This window comes from Ctenopharyngodon idella, chromosome 24 (assembly GCF_019924925.1).
Source record: "Ctenopharyngodon idella isolate HZGC_01 chromosome 24, HZGC01, whole genome shotgun sequence".
Classification (NCBI taxonomy): Eukaryota; Metazoa; Chordata; class Actinopteri; order Cypriniformes; family Xenocyprididae; genus Ctenopharyngodon; species Ctenopharyngodon idella.
The window spans coordinates 28379331-28396250 of NC_067243.1; the positions used below are offsets into that span (position 1 = coordinate 28379331).

Consider the following 16920-nt stretch of genomic DNA (forward strand, 5'->3'; position numbering starts at 1 on the left):
GTATGTAGAGATTGTGGATCTCTTCTGTTGTGTTTGTCTCTTCTCCATCTTCACTCTCAGTGTTTTTCATCATCTCTCTGTTCCACATGATGTTCACTTGAGTTTCTCTGTAAATTATATTCAATGATCTGAATTCAGTCCAAACATGTTCTCAAGCTCAACTCTTCAACAGTGAATGTAAGCCACATCTTCAAATCTCACACCACTGAATGATTTACTGTCAGAGACTGGGTTGCTCTCCTCAAATATGTCTCAACATCGTCTCAAACTTTGCTCAGATTTGCCAAAGTCTGAAAAAGACCATTTAAATTCGTACAAGGCCAAATGATCTGAGCTTAAGTTAACTTTATTGTTCATTCTGTTTGTCACGGAGCAGAAATTTGTCTTTGACACTGGTGTCATACATATACATAAATACATCCACAGAAGTGCTTAACAACACGACACACACTGACACACAAACACAGAAATAAACAGAATTACACTATCCACATCATTCCTAACATATTTCCAAACATCCCACAACAATAAAAATTCATCTAAACAATCAATTAAAAAGCGCTATATTGCCAACCGTTCTCTTGCATTATTTCAGAAAACAGTGTGATTTATAATAATCACTGCCATTGGGACAAATAATGTTTTATACGCATTACTTCTGGCCAAAGGAATTTTGAGTCTTCGCCCAGATGTGAGCATTTCAAAACCAGAGTGAAGGGGGTGAGTACGGTCTTTAAAAATCACAGTTGACTTTTTTTTTTATAAAACGATCAAACAAGTCCTAGAGTGAGTGTTTATGTCCAGTGATCTTATTTGCCTGATTGGTAACATTTAAGAATACTGATTAGGGATGCACCCATCCGGCTTTTTTTGCTTCCGATACCGATCCGATACCTGGAATTCAGTATCGGCTGATACCGATCCGATATTCAAGTAATAATAAAAAAAGTGCTAAATTGCCTAATAAACTGTATGCCTCACTTAGGGCTGTGACGGTCGGCATGACAACCGTACCACCGCGGTCATGGAGTGTCACAGGCGGTAGTGTGACGTATATTATATATATATATATATAATCTCAAAGGTCGCGTTAACCGAAAATTTTCCGTCATTGATGGAATATTTTTAGCAGTGACGGAAAAAATCTGCAGCCTGTCCGTCATTTTGACAATTACTGAGGCTAACTGTAATTCCCACCCCTGTCCAGTAGGTGGTGAGTGTGCTCCAGTGTGGCAGCAGAGCGCGAGTTCAGTCTCCAGAATAAAATGAAAACAATGCGTTTGATTACACGCACCCAGTTTGTCCATTTTATCATATAATACTTATACTTACATAATTAAGTTTCTAATCCATTTCGTTTTGTTTTAAATAGTTCGTTTAATTTTTCTTGCTGCTGACTATAAGTTTATGGTCAACGAATTTCTGAGGAATATACGCGACATTGTTTGCAACACTGATTGAACTGACGTGATACAGATTTCGGTAAGCTACTGCAACTTTCAACATATTTTTTGATTTTCATTCATGTTTATGTCCTTCTGTAAAGTAGTAAAGAGGAAGAGATGATCGTGTTCACTCACGATCCTTAAAAAGTGTTCAAGATGAAAACTGAAAAGTGACGCAGTCCTTTCTTTCCATAATGCTTTTTTTTTTCATAATATAAATAAATGCATATAGCCAATTTGTTTATCCTATAAGTTTGTGAATAAAAATGAAAATGTGGACGAAATCGGAAGCTATTAAATGTCTTATCATTAAAATATAAAAATGAAAATGATGCATGGTAATAATTATGACGGTATTTTTACGATCCTGTCCGTCAAAATGACGGCGAAAGTCTAACGCAACCTCATATATGGAAAGTCTAGTGTAACAACTGTAAATAAACCAATCGCTTCACTAGCTCGGTAGACATTCAAAATAAACAGGAGTCCAGCTGACTCATGGCTTGGTTTTCATGAATGTTTGAGTCATATAACATAAACTAAATATAAAAGACATTTATTTTAAATTTACAGCGGAGTTTTTTTTTTTTTTTTTTTAATGAGGCAACAACATATGATAGATAGGACAGAAAAAAAAAAAAAAAACTATTAACAATCTTTCATTGCGCAAAAGTATTATAATATGAACGGCTCCCATACTGAGCGGCACAAAGCGCTTATGCGCATCCCGTGTGCAGGATGATGCGCTTGAAGCATCATGGAGTCACAGCGCGCAGCGGCAGCGCTCCGCATTGAAAAGTTCAAAGCACAAAGTGAAGATATATTGATGCGTATTGTATTACCGGTATCGTTATCTACTGATGAAGTATAATAATAGAAACATTGATTCATCTTGGAGAGAGTTTCATTGTGTTGACTGTCGTAACAGAACGCGACACATGTCGTTTGATAATATTCTTTTGAAGTTGCTCGTGCCAATCTCAGGGCTTCAGTAACTGAGAGCAGGGCAGTCTCAGTTGAGTGGCCAATCTTGAAGCCAGACTGGTTGTTGTCAAGGAGATTGTTCTGTGTGAGATAAGTAGACAGTTGGTTGAACACAACTCTCTCAAGTGTCTTCGCAATGAATGGAAGAAGGGATACCAGTCTGTAGTTTTCTAAAAGTGCTGGATTCAGAGTGAGTTTTTTAAGCAGTGGTGTAATCCTAGCCTGCTTAAAAGCTGTGGGAAATGTACCAGTGTGAAGAGAAGAATTGATAATGTGAGTGAGTGCAGGTACAATTGAGGAGGAGATGGCCTAAAGAAGATGAGTGGGGATAGGGTCAAGCAGACAGGTAGTAGGGTGATTGGAAAGGATGAGTTTGGAAACATCTGCCTCAGAAAGCATAGAGAAGGACGGGAGAATTTTTATGTTTTACATTAAGATGTTATTGTCAGTATGTGGTGTGGAGAATTGGCCGCTGATGGTTGTTATTTTATGTGTGAAGAATGTGGCAAAGTCAGCTGTAAGAGCTGATGTGGGAGGGAGGGGAGGAGGGTAAAGAAGAGAAAGTTTTGAAAAGTGGATAGCCAGGGGGCAGAAGGGGTGGCGCGGGCTGGTCTGGATGAGAGAGGGCAGAAGTCATCTAAGCAAGATGTTAACGTGGTGCAAAGAGTGTCAGTAGCATTGTTAGTGTCCAATGATGAGAACTGTTTAGGGGGAGGAAGTGTGGATGAGACCAAAGAGGATAGGTGGGAGGGTGAGAGCGAGCGTAGGTTTCGCCGAAAAGTAACATGTGGTGGAGTGTGTGTTGAGTTAGGGGTCAGGTTGAGATTAAAAGTGATGAGGAAATGGTCTGAGGTGTGTAGTGGAGTAACCAGTGTATTATCAGTGGAGCAGCAACGTGTGTAGATGAGGTCCAATTGGTTACCTGATTTGTGGGTAGCTGTAGTAGACACTCGCTTGAGATCAAACGAGGCAAGCAGAGTGCGGAAGTCAGCAGCCTGAGGTTTGTCTAGATAGATGTTGAAATCTCCAAGTACTAGCAGAGGAGTACCATCCTCAGGGAAGGATGAGAGTAACACATCTCACTCCTCCAAGACGTTACCTAGCTGACCTGGGGGACGATAAAGCACTACAGCATGGATTTTAGCAGGGTAGGTGATGGTAATTGCATGTGATTCAAATGAGCTGTAGTCACAGAGAGCTGGTAAAGGATTGAACTTCCATTCATTGGACATAAGCAGACCAGTACCACCACCCCTCCCAATCTGGCGTGGGGTGTGAGAAGAAGTGAAATTAGAGGAGAGGGCTGCCGGTGTGGCAGTGTCCTCTGGTTTGATCCATGTCTCAGTCAGAGCCATGAGATGGAGACCTGAATGAGTAGCAATAGATGTAATGAAGTCTGCTTTGTTTACAGCAGATTGACAATTCCAGAGACCAATAGAAATTGAAAGTAATGTACTAGATGACATGAGTAAAATACGCAGGTTGTTATGATTGCACTGCCTCCAACGTGTGGCACGCGATTTACAAATGATAGTAATAGTGGTAATTTGGAAGCACATATCTAAAACAGGTCGCAAGATAGACAAACAAGAACAAACTGTATAAAAGAGGAAGGAAAGAAGGAAAAAGAAAAGAGCAATACTCAAGTGCCTTGTCGGTGTCCTTGCTCGGTGGAGTTGCGCAGGTAGAGTCGCTGGTCTTTACACTCTTCGGTCTTCACACGAGGAGGGCTTCACTTGAGTTTTATACCCGCTTGATACAACGTTAATTAGTTCAGCAGGCCACGCCTTATTGACTCAGAGCGAAACGAGAACAAACGCGACTTGCCACATGAATACAGTAAACAAACTTCCTAGCAACGACACAGCACTAAAATCAAACTAGAAATAACACAAAAACACTTACAGTATGTAGATCCTCCTGTTGCTTGACTGCTACTCTCATGTTCATGTTCTCAACTGATGAACATGAACAAACCTCATCTCTCCATTAGTCCAACTCTTCTGACTCATTTCTGAGAATAAAGTGTGGACAGTGAAACTCATATTTGATCATCAGGTGATTCTGTTCCTCTCAGAATAGAGCAGCTCCATCAGCAGATGTTCAGCGTCCTCACAGGAGCTTCATGTTACTGGAATCCACTGCTTCTCTTGTTTCTGGAGATACACTGGGAAAGTTCAAATAAGACCTTGTTATTACTAAAAGGAAAAAAATAAATAAACCCATTTCACATTTTAAAAAGTTTGATGTTGAAGAAACAGTCGTGTCTGACTCAAATAATAACTGGAGATCAGGTTATAAATGGAGATGAAGCAGTCGCAGGTTTAGTGTTTGTTAACAGCGGGGTTTGTCGCCCACATTACAGTAAGGATGTGTTTGTTTCTGCTAGATGCACTTATTTTTTACCCCAATTAAGGACAATGAACTGTTTATCTGTTTCATATCCTCTTCTTCCTTTTTCTTCTCTTGTCCCTGATAATATACACCAAAGTTCAGGAAAACCTGCATGATCCCAAAGCGACTGTGGAAATTACTGAAGCACATCTGATAAAAACGTGCTGAGATACACATGATCATTCGTTCATTCATTCATTCAACTTTTTTTTGTTTGTAATTTTTGGAGTTTGAAAGTGTGATTTTAATATGGTACTTTGATATTAATTAATTTAGTATAATTTTTCCTTTAATGTTTCATGAAGAAAGAAAACACACATTAACAACATTAATTTTTATAAACAACAAACAAACTTAAACTTTTATTCTCTGAATTATTCTCTGTCTGGGATTCACTGCATGGTCCACATGAAATCCTCTTTGAGTTCTAGAAACAGATGATTTTTCTGTTCATAACGTGGGCAGCAGATGTACTAAAACACGTATCAAGGTGAGACTCACCAGTCTCCTCAACACTGAAGACAATCTGACCACTTTCATCGTCAGCTGTGCCGATTATTAATCCGCTCGGAGCATTAACAATCACAGACAGATGTCTATCAAGGGCCACACAGTCACCAGCTGGACCTGAACACACACATACTGAGCTGAAACATTCAAACCATTCAAGTTCATACTAATATTTAAATGCAGAACAATGTCTTTCCATGAAGTGTAAGTAGAAGCTCTCACCATAGTGAGCAAAGTGCCAGAAGCACTGGAGATCTCCGGCACACAGCATGATGACAAAGTCATACTGATCCACTGCCCAGAAGAGCTATTATTATTATTATTATTATTATTATTATTATTATTTACAATAAAGCTGCTAATTTACATTTAATAGTGATGTATTGTTTTTTAAACATCTTGTTTTAAACATTGAATTAAAACATGTCAGTAAAGATGACCAAAGTTATAATGATTCTCATATTTTACCTTTTCAATTTAAAGGACATTTCACAAGAAAGGCCCACACCACATCCATGAATGTTGGAGAATTATTTACTGAAGAAAGTTAGGGATGAATAGGGAGAGGATGAAGGGGAAGGAAAGGGATGATAGTCAGGTTGATCTGGTGTCTGGTGTTGGCGGTCCAGAGTCTCAGGGTGGGGACATCATCTCAGTTAAATGTTGGCAGAGTGATTAGGACCCCCGATACAACCTGGAAAGGAAGAGAAGAGGGGATGATAAGGATGGTTGAATGGATGAGAGAGAGGGGGTAGGGAGGGTTCAAGAGAACAAGACAAACAGTACTGTAGGATTTGAGAAGTCAGGTGATTGGTTGAGGTGTGGCCCCGCTCCTGAACCTCAGCTAACTAGTTAACTCCCTTAAAGTTCATAGATAATATTCTGATATAGTATATTGTATGTATGTACATTATGTATCAGAAACTTCACATGTTTCCTCATATATTTCTCAGCGCTGATGATAAATAAACCAATCACAGCTGTGTTATTAAAGCCAGAGTCAAACTGGTCACATGACTGAATATGGACACAGAGATGGACGTTCATCTGCACATCCTCAGTGTCTCAGTAGTCAGAATAAAAATAAAACGGCTGAACTAACTAGAATAACATTAGTGAAAATGTAAGATAATCATTCTGTAACTCTAGTGTATATTAGTTTGTCTGTTGTAAATCCTGCCCACTTCTTTGCATTGTCACACATGCTTCAGTGCTCTGAGAGTGTTTATAGTGCTGTGAGTTTAACACTTCATGACTGAGAGCAGAACAGAACACAATCTTCATCATCACACAAGACAAAAGAACAACAATGAACAAAATCAGCTTCTTCATCTGGACTCTCACACTGTTTATTCAAGGTAAATGTTTAAATAACATTTAATGCTAAAATATAATAATATAATCAACAGTGAATCTTATACAAATATTCTGCTTTTTCTAACAGGTTTCAGTGGACAGGTGACTGTGACTCAGACTCCTTCTGTAAAAACGGTTCAGATTGGTGAATCAGTGACTATAAACTGCAAAACAAACACAGTAGTGAGCAGTGCCTGTGTAGGTTCATATACTTGTATGGCCTGGTACCAGCAGAAACCTGGAGAAGCTCCTAAACTCATGATTCACTCTGCAAACCGAAGAGTTTCAAACACTCCATCTAGATTCAGTGGCAGTGGATCCAGAACTGATTTCACTCTGACCATCAGTGGAGTCCAGACTGAAGATACAGGAGATTATTACTGTCAGAGTCTACACTATCCAAACAGTAACTGGGTGTTCACACAGTGATAAAGAGTGGTACAAAAACCTCGGTCAGTCAGACGTCACAGTGATGCACTGATACAGCTGAGAGATACTGCAGCTGCTCATTCAACACAATCACACACAACACTGATCACAGACAAACACTAATAACACTAGATCATCTAAATAAACATACATTTGCTTGAAGCTCATTAGTATTTTTGTATATGTAGCGCCCCCTACCCTCTTCTTGTAATGGGTGGAGCACCGGGTTCTAATGATGTGTCTCCCGACTTAATCTACTCCTTTCCCTTTTCCCTTTTGATTACTTTACATAAATTAAAATGTTATGTGATAGTCTGTCTGAAGAACTGTTAATGTAAATCACAAAAAGGTAAGTTCTTATCAATTACTAAGTAATTTTATTTAACAGAAAATAATACTGAAATACTGTAAATCAAGAGTGAAATGATTCAAGGAAAATTCAAACGTCTGTTATGTATTTTCTTTCACATAAAATCACTTTCCGAACTTCTCAGATCAGAAAGTCCAAAACCTGATACTCAAATATCAATATTCAAATTTTACCAGTAAGAAAACAATAATGCAATTCTCTTTTGAGGTATAGTAATATAACAACAAAAATCAAATGCAATATACACTTAGTATAAATCACGTGAATAAACCAAATATGTAATGTGGGCCCACACACACTCTTACAATTTCAAAACCCCCAACCTGGTGCAGGCCTGTGTCGTCGCTTGAGAACGGTGTGGCCGTCAAAACCAACAAATGGCCTCTTCGCTCCAGAGAGCTACATAAACAAACGAATGTACCTGTGTCTCCGTGTGTTGACACTCGCGCTGTCTACCGATCGCGTTATGAACTTCGTATGTGTCTGCAGTCTCACCAGCTGTCCGCTGAATGACAATGAATCCCGCGATGCCAGAGGAATTCTAAACCGCGTGGGGATTTAGAATGCTATCTGGTTCCTCCATCCTATTGACGTCTTCTTAGGAACGATTAATAAACTCTGGTCAATCATCACATTATAGTCTCTTACTCTCCGTAAAAGAAAGGGAGATTACAGCGCGCACAGCCGCAATAATCAATATAAGTCCGTTTAAACTCTTAGTCAGAGTAGAACAAATGAAACAAATTAAAGAAACGTTCTTTAACACTTCCTACATTCGCTGAATATAATCTTTGACCACTTAATCAGCGGTTACTTTACTATCTCTTTCTGAATCAGAAGGGAAAAAATGCGACATCACTTTCTGATCTGCCTCCATCATCTCTTTTTTTCCCTCGTACTACTCCTGCTTCCAATCAGAACTCTCAGTGCCTGAACAAGGGCGGGACTAAATAAAATAAAGACCAATCACAAATAAAAGAACATGCATGCTTGTCAAACCCACGTTTTTAGCCAGTACATCTCACATAAACATTTACCATAATCTATGTAACACTTGTACAAGTGAAATGATATACCATTATATGAGCCCATGGCATTTATACCAGTTTGACCCATGAATATCAGAAACATTTACATATTCAGAAATATGCATTTAGAAGATAATAAATAACCTTAGCTGGGCTACATACAGTGGGGCAAAAAAGTATTTAGTCAGCCACCAATTGTGCAAGTTCTCCCACTTAAAAAGATGAGAGAGGCCTGTAATTTTCATCATAGGTACACTTCAACTATGAGAGACAGAATGGGGGAAAGAATCCAGGAAATTACATTGTAGGATTTTTAATTAATTAATTGGTAAATTCCTCTGTAAAATAAGTATTTGGTCACCTACAAAAAAGCAAGATTTCTGGTTCTCACAGACCTGTAACTTGTTCTTTAAGAGGCTCCTCTGTCCTCCACTCGTTACCTGTATTAATGGCACCTGTTTGAACTCGTTATCAGTATAAAAGACACCTGTCCACAACCTCAAACAGTCAGACTCCAAACTCCACTATGGCCAAGACCAAAGAGCTGTCAAAGGACACCAGAAACAAAATTGTAGACCTGCACCAGGCTGGGAAGACTGAATCTGCAATAGGTAAGCAGCTTGGTGTGAAGAAATCAACTGTGGGAGCAATTATTAGAAAATGGAAGACATACAAGACCATTGATAATCTCCCTCGATCTGGGGCTCCACGCAAGATCTCACCCCGTGGGGTCAAAATGATCACAAGAACAGTGAGCAAAAATCCTAGAACCACACTGGGGGACCTAGTGAATGACCTGCAGAGAGCTGGGACCAAAGTAACAAAGGCTACCATCAGTAACACACTACACCGCCAAGGACTCAAATCCTGCAGTGCCAGACGTGTCCCCCTGCTTAAGCCAGTACATGTCCGGGCCCGTCTGAAGTTTGCTAGAGAGCATTTGGATGATCCAGAAGAGGACTGGGAGAATGTCATATGGTCAGATGAAACCAAAATAGAACTTTTTGGTAAAAACTCAACTCGTCGTGTTTGGAGGAGAAAGAATGCTGAGTTGCATCCAAAGAACACTATACCTACTGTGAAGCATGGGGGTGGAAACATCATGCTTTGGGGCTGTTTTTCTGCAAAGGGACCAGGACGACTGATCCGTGTAAAGGAAAGAATTAATGGGGCCATGTATCGTGAGATTTTGAGTGAAAACCTCCTTCCATCAGCAAGGGCATTGAAGATGAAACGTGGCTGGGTCTTTCAGCATGACAATGATCCCAAACACACCGCCCGGGCAACGAAGGAGTGGCTTCGTAAGAAGCATTTCAAGGTCCTGGAGTGGCCTAGCCAGTCTCCAGATCTCAACCCCATAGAAAATCTTTGGAGGGAGTTGAAAATCCGTGTTGCCCAGCGACAGCCCCAAAACATCAATGCTCTAGAGGAGATCTGCATGGAGGAATGGGCCAAACTACCAGCAACAGTGTGTAAAAACCTTGTGGAGACTTACAGAAAACGTTTGACCTCTGTCATTGCCAACAAAGGGTATATAACAAAGTATTGAGATGAACTTTTGTTATTGACCAAATACTTATTTTCCACCATAATTTGCAAATAAATTCTTTACAAATCAGACAAAGTGATTTTCGGGATTTTTTTTTTTTTTTTCTCTCATTTTGTCTCTCATAGTTGAAATGTACCTATAATGAAAATTACAGGCCTCTCTCATCTTTTTAAGTGGGAGAACTTGCACAATTGGTGGCTGACTAAATACTTTTTTTGCCCCACTGTATATAACATGAATATTTTGTTGATGTGATCATTATTTATTCCAGTAAGGACTGTTATTTTATTAGTGTTTCATAGTAAGGACTGATTGCCAAAACCAGTTTAATAATATGATTGTCATAATTTAATTACATTTTTATATTTTTTTTTATAGGATGTTGTAGTGATGTTTTCATTTGTTGTATGTAGAGATTGTGGATCTCTTCTGTTGTGTTTGTCTCTTCTCCATCTTCACTCTCAGTGTTTTTCATCATCTCTCTGTTCCACATGATGTTCACTTGAGTTTCTCTGTAAATTATATTCAATGATCTGAATTCAATCCAAACATGTTCTCAAGCTCAACTCTTCAACAGTGAATGTAAGCCACATCTTCAAATCTCACACCACTGAATGATTTACTGTCAGAGACTGGGTTGCTCTCCTCAAATATGTCTCAACATCGTCTCAAACTTTGCTCAGATTTGCCAAAGTCTGAAAAAGTCCATTTAAATTCGTACAAGTCCAAATGATCTGAGCTCAAGTTAACTTTATTGTTCATTCTGTTTGTCACGGAGCAGAAATTTGTCTTTGACACTGGTGTCATACATATACATAAATACATCCACAGAAGTGCTTAACAACACGACACACACTGACACACAAACACAGAAATAAACAGAATTACACTATCCACATCATTCCTAACATATTTCCAAACATCCCACAATTAATGAAGGATCAGTATTCTAAAGTGTTACCAATACAATTAGTATTTCTAGCAGTACAGGTGTTCTACAAACAGTATTAAGTAAAGTACACATCACTAAATATATCACTAAATTGCTGTTGCATTGTCTGATTTCTTTGTTAACATCATTAATTTGATTGGATGTAAAACTTCCTGCTTCAGATGCAATCAATAACTTATTTCTAATTTCATTTATTTTGTTACTGTTGTGTCGGGTCAGAAATCAACAGAGGATTGTGTCAAAAATGTCACCAAAATGAATACAAATGCCCACAAAATTCAAGATATGTTTGCAAAAAAGTACCTGTATATTTATACTTGATATTTATATTATGACATATAACATAATTAAGCAATATCACAAGAAAGAGGGCTGTTTTCACAAACATGAGCACAATTGCAAACGTGATATAGATTTTTTTTTTTACAAATGTTCAATAAACAAAATGTTATTTTTAAAACATTAAATCTCAACATTATTTATGCATTTGTAATTGTAGCAATTCAGATGCAACTTCTGTTCCACCTCTGCAGTGTAAAGATGAATTTTGTTGTTAGTGATTTCATTTGATTGGTAACAGCTCTATATAATGTCTTATTATTCTAATTGTAATTATTGATTAAAAATAAGACATTTCTCAGGCAGTAAATGTGGATCTTTCAGATGAATTTGAGGAGTGCTAGTCTGGTCTTGGTCTCGACTTGGTCTCAGTTTAGGTGGTCTTGACTACAACACTAGTACACATATTAAAAAGTTGTTTGTTCAAGGCAATATCAGCAATAGTTCTGGTGCCGGAGAAGCTCTTCAGATGGTCACGAAGCAGCATCTGCAGTAATCTTCACATTTCAGCTTTTTCTAGACAATCTGACCTCTTGAGGTCATCTTCTTTGGATTTCCCCTCATAAAGTCTTGAGGTGTCATGAGCTCCAGGAATTTTTTCAGGACTCCTCTATATAAAGCCTTTTGCCTCCTTTGTTCTCAGACGTCTCCCGTGTCTCGTCTTGCAAGACATCATCTAACGGTAATTACCTGCTTTTCTACTTTATTTAGCAAAGCTCTTCATAATACATGTTTTTTTTTTCTCTATTCTACCAGCATGATCTTAATAAATGCTTAAAACAACAGACTTGTAGTGTCTTTCTTAATAAACTATCTTAATAAATGCTTTTACAAAACAGTTGTATTGTTTTTCTTAATAAACAATTATCTTAATAAACGCATATCTCACACACAGAAGAGGTATTCTTGTAACAGGACAATTGCATATTTTTCACAGCAATATCAATAGAAAGTGTCAACAATGAAAATATAAAAGGTATTTTGCATGTTCTACACAGTCAAGCATGTTTTCATATTCAGGTCTGTTATAAAAGTATCTGGACTCATTATGAATCTCCACACAAGATCATGAAACGTGAACAAGCTCTAATATGTCTCCATCTTTATCAGCCTGTTTCTTCTCCATTTGATGATTTCAGACACACATGAGGCTTCATGATAGATGGAGTGACACCATGAACTCTGATTAGAGATTCACAATCAGTCCTGATACTTTCTGAACAGACTCATGATTCATGATCTTACTTTAGTGATGGAGGTTCATCTAGTGGAAGTGTAGCAGTGATGATGGTCACATGACTGAATATGGACACAGAGATGGACGTTCATCTGCTCATCCTCAGTGTCTCAGTGTCAGGATACACAGACCAGAGAGATGGTAAGTTTGATAAAAGTCAAGCCTTATTAAACACAGCAGTATGTTATCGGAGAATGGAGAAGCAGGTGAGTAGTGAAGACACAGATGGAGGATAGCAGACAGGTTCGTTGCCTTTGTAGGGCGAATCAACAAGACTTTGAGGAGTAGATGGAAAAGGAGACTGGAGACACGGAGCTGGAGACTGGAGATCGGAGACACGGAGACTGGAGAATCGGGTGAGGAGAGGAGAAGCAGGTAAGGAATTGTCAGGTAGGGAACAAGCCGGGAGAGACATGAGGTAAGTCTAAGACAAGACTAGACAGTGGCTGCGTCCGAAAACTGGAAAATGCTGCCTTCGGAGGACACATTTCAAGATCGGAAGGCATCAAGGCACGTCCGAATCCAATGTTTAGCTTCACTTCCTGTTTCCTAAGATACCTTCATCTGGTCACTTTTTGAAGGTAGCATAGATGTATCCTTCACAGCCTTTGATATCCCACAATCCTGTGCGCGTTCGTCTGAGGGGGAGTGGCTTTATAAGTCGATTGTGCTGAAGTTCCTGAGAAATGGCATCAGAGAACGCGACTGAAGTGCAGTTTTTGTACAAATGTAAGTTTTATTTTCACTTTTGACACATTTTGATTGTGTTTCTCCTTAAATACCATGGTTAAACTATAGCGACTCGGAGAAAAAAAAAAAAAAACATGTTTGATTTGGGGTTACCATAAATACATCAGTCATTTTTTTTTTTTTTTTTTGTGTGGTACTTTCAGTAAAAGCATAAAACTAGGCTTTCAAACCTTTAATCTCACTAACATTTCTCCAGGAAAGTGCTTCAGAAAATTGGCCTGGACGGGAAAGTTAGTCCTCAACAGGCAAGGAAGAAATCGGGCAACTTAAAACACAAATATAAAGTATCATTTTACATATGTTGTGGGACAGATTTTCTATGCATTGTACATTTCTAATTGTCTTTTTCTGTGGAATCTGAAAAACCCACCAACTGGTTCAGGGGTGGACAAGGGAGAGGACACCGCTACATCATGGCCCATGAGGCTTTGGGTCAGAGGCATTCAATTTCCCATCCAGTGCTGCGTGCCTCAATGCCCCTGGCCTCTTCCACTAACAGTGAACCAGGGCCATCATATTCCTCTCCCTTGCCCCTCTATGAAGACAGTCAGCCAGTGGACAGTGGACCAAGAGAGAGACAAAGGGGCAAGAAGAGGAGCTTCCTTGAAATCTTCAGGGAGGACATGGCCAGAGAGGAGCCAGGGAAGAGGCCAGACAGAGAGCAGCAGATGAGAGGGCTAACAGAATTCTGAATTTACATGAAAGTCTTGTCAAGAAAAGTTGATTTGTATATATTTTTTGTAACTTCTGTGAAATACGTTGGTGTAATGATTAAGTCTTCTGAAGGCAAGTTGATGAACCCAAGTGCAGTTTATTGACTGTTAAGTGACAAACAAACAGACCAACCACTTGACTTGAACAAGAGCAGACCTGACAATAACACTCACCAACAGCAGGGTTACATAATCAATACACGACAAAGTAACATGGAAGACAACGGCTTTAAATACAAGAACTTAGTGAACACATGACTAAGAAAACCAATGGGCAAGTGACACAAGGAACAAAGGAACCAACAGAACAAACAGAACTCAGAAACACATGACCATAAACAACCAATCAGGACATGACACTAAGGGCGCACACGAGAGGAGCAAGGGAAACATGACACAAACAAGCAACATGAATCAAACTACAAAATAAAAACCAAGAAACATGAACATGAACATGAAACAAAACTATACATTACAGTTGGATTTAGTTGTGTTAACACTGCTGTTTCAGTTTTGTATTTATTGATTTAATCAGAATTTGAAATAGTAAGCTTTTATTTTCTCTGAGGTTTCAGACACAATATAGGTGTAGTAATTATTTGAACAGTTACACTTGGTCAATTAAGTATTCAAAATCAAGTATAACTTCATTCAAACAGCTTTATTGTACATTGATGTGTGTTAACAGAGCATTGAATGATGTTTGGAACAAGAAGGTGGTGGTAAGAGGTGTAAAATGAAGATAAAAGGTAAGAACAATATTATTAATATTTATACTGTTCAGATATTGTACATGGTAATCATGATCCACAGCATGATCCTGCAGGGCAGACAGTTGTGCAGCACTTCCGTTTACAGTCTCCCCAGCCACTTCTTCTTCTTCCTCCTCAGGTTGCCCTTCTTCCACTGGCAAGATGTCGTCATTGCCAACCCAGATGTTATGTAGTATGGTGCATGCCACAACAACATCAGGGACGAATGAAGTGTCCACCTCCAGGGCATGGAAGAAGATGGCCCTCCACCTGGTTTTCATAATGTCAAATGCTCGCTCAATGACAGAACAGGCTTTGGCATGATGATCATTGAACCTGTACAGCCCCAAAGGTGATTTTAATAAAATTTATATATAAGAAAAACATGTAATGATATTTGTCATATATTGATTAACTTATTTATATTTTTCCAAACCTCTGTTGTGTCAGTCCTCTTACAGGCTGCTTGTAGGGTGTCACCAGGGCAATGGGCCTCTCCAGACAGGGGTATACTCCATCACCCAAGAGGAAGTGTCCTGGTGGTGGATATGTGCCACTGCGATACGAGGGGCTGTGTCAGAGGACTCTGGAGTCAAGCACAGAGCTAGAAAAGCCAACAAAGACATCAATAAACCTCGCTTTGTGGTCGCATACAGCCTGCAGCTGGATGAGTGAAACAGTCTGCTGTTTCTGTAGCACTGAGCATGGGGTTCTCCAGGTGCTTTGATCTGGATGTGACATCCATCAATGGCACCCAATGACCATTGAAAAGCTGGATACCCGATCAGCTGCCTGAAACCCTCTCCCACCTCCCTTTGTGCATCCAAGGTGCTTGGGACACTTATCACATGTGGTGTCAGACGTCTTATTGCCCTTGCCACTCGATGGATGAGCTGCTGAACTGTGGATTTGGGCATGTCAAATGCCCTGGACACCACACGGTAAGAGGTTCCACGGGCCAGCCAGAAAAGGAAGACCAGCAACTCGATGGTTGGACCCCACCCGTGAAGCCGCGTCTGGTCCAGGAGCTGGAGAAGGGCTGTAATGGATGCACGGCTCAGGCAGAAATCAGGCCGTGTGTCACCCCCTTCAAAAAAGATGCGCAGGACTGTGACTGTTTGGTTGCAGATGGAATAAACTGGCGAGCTCTGCTGTGAATAGTTAATAAGTTTCCATTAAAACTCCTCATTTGAGAACAATATTATGTATAATAGTTATGTATAATGAAATATTACTATTAAAATCAACGTTTCTTTAATAATAGCAGTGATGTTGAAATTAACATACAATAATGAACAATAATATGGTAATAAAACAATGAACAGTATCATTATAGTGTTAATACACTTAATACAACTGTATAAGCTCGATTTTTTCTTTCTTTATTACATTAATCGCACACTGAAATCCTACACTGAAGACACAAGATGGCGTTAATGAGCAGCTGGTAACCTAGCAACGTCATTACCTTACCTGACCTCAGAAGGCTGTCCGAAACTGTTTCCGGAGGTGCCTTCGCTGCCTTACAAGTGATTGCCTGATAAGGCAGCGAGGCAACACGTCAGCTACCTAGGTTTTGTGTGGAGAGTCCTTTTAACTGCTGCAGGTGAAATGAGTGACAGCTGGTGATGATTGTGATCGTTGTGGCTGTGTGTAACAGGAGGCAAGGGAGGCAGTGCCTCCTCAAAAAAACTTGATGAGAAAATAATCGATATTACAAAAATAAAACAACACAAATGTTACTGAATTTGACATTAAAAAGTGTAAAAGTCACTTGTTTTTCTAAAGAAACACTGTCAAACAGCGACACCCGCAGGTAAAGTTACAGCGGGGAGTCTGCGTCTCTGTGCCTCCCTTCAGCTCATAGAAACAAAGCAGAGTCCCCTAAGCGTGCGGTGGGTTTAGTGGGGGGTAATTGAGAATGAATGGGGGAAAATCACGTGAGAGGAGGCAATGCCTCAATTGCACTATGATTGGATATGATCGGTTATGATTGGACATGATTGGTTCATGCGATAATGTCACGGTTCATGGATTCACTTACTCACCCTCGTACGTTGTGTGTGTGTGTGTGTGTGTGTGTGTGTGTGTTTGGGTGTGAGTGAATGATTG

At 39.5% G+C, this 16920-nt stretch overlaps 1 long non-coding RNA gene across 1 annotated transcript; it reads right to left on the reverse strand.

Moving 5' to 3' along the window:
- Nucleotides 1–328: 328 nt before the first annotated feature.
- On the reverse strand, nucleotides 329–8635 carry LOC127506954 (uncharacterized). The gene is made up of 5 exons (XR_007928189.1): nucleotides 7812–8635; nucleotides 5802–6027; nucleotides 5556–5640; nucleotides 3352–5450; nucleotides 329–2510 (listed from the first exon to the last, which is right to left on the reverse strand). It is a non-coding gene; the product is annotated as an uncharacterized LOC127506954 (long non-coding RNA).
- Nucleotides 8636–16920: the final 8285 nt, after the last annotated feature.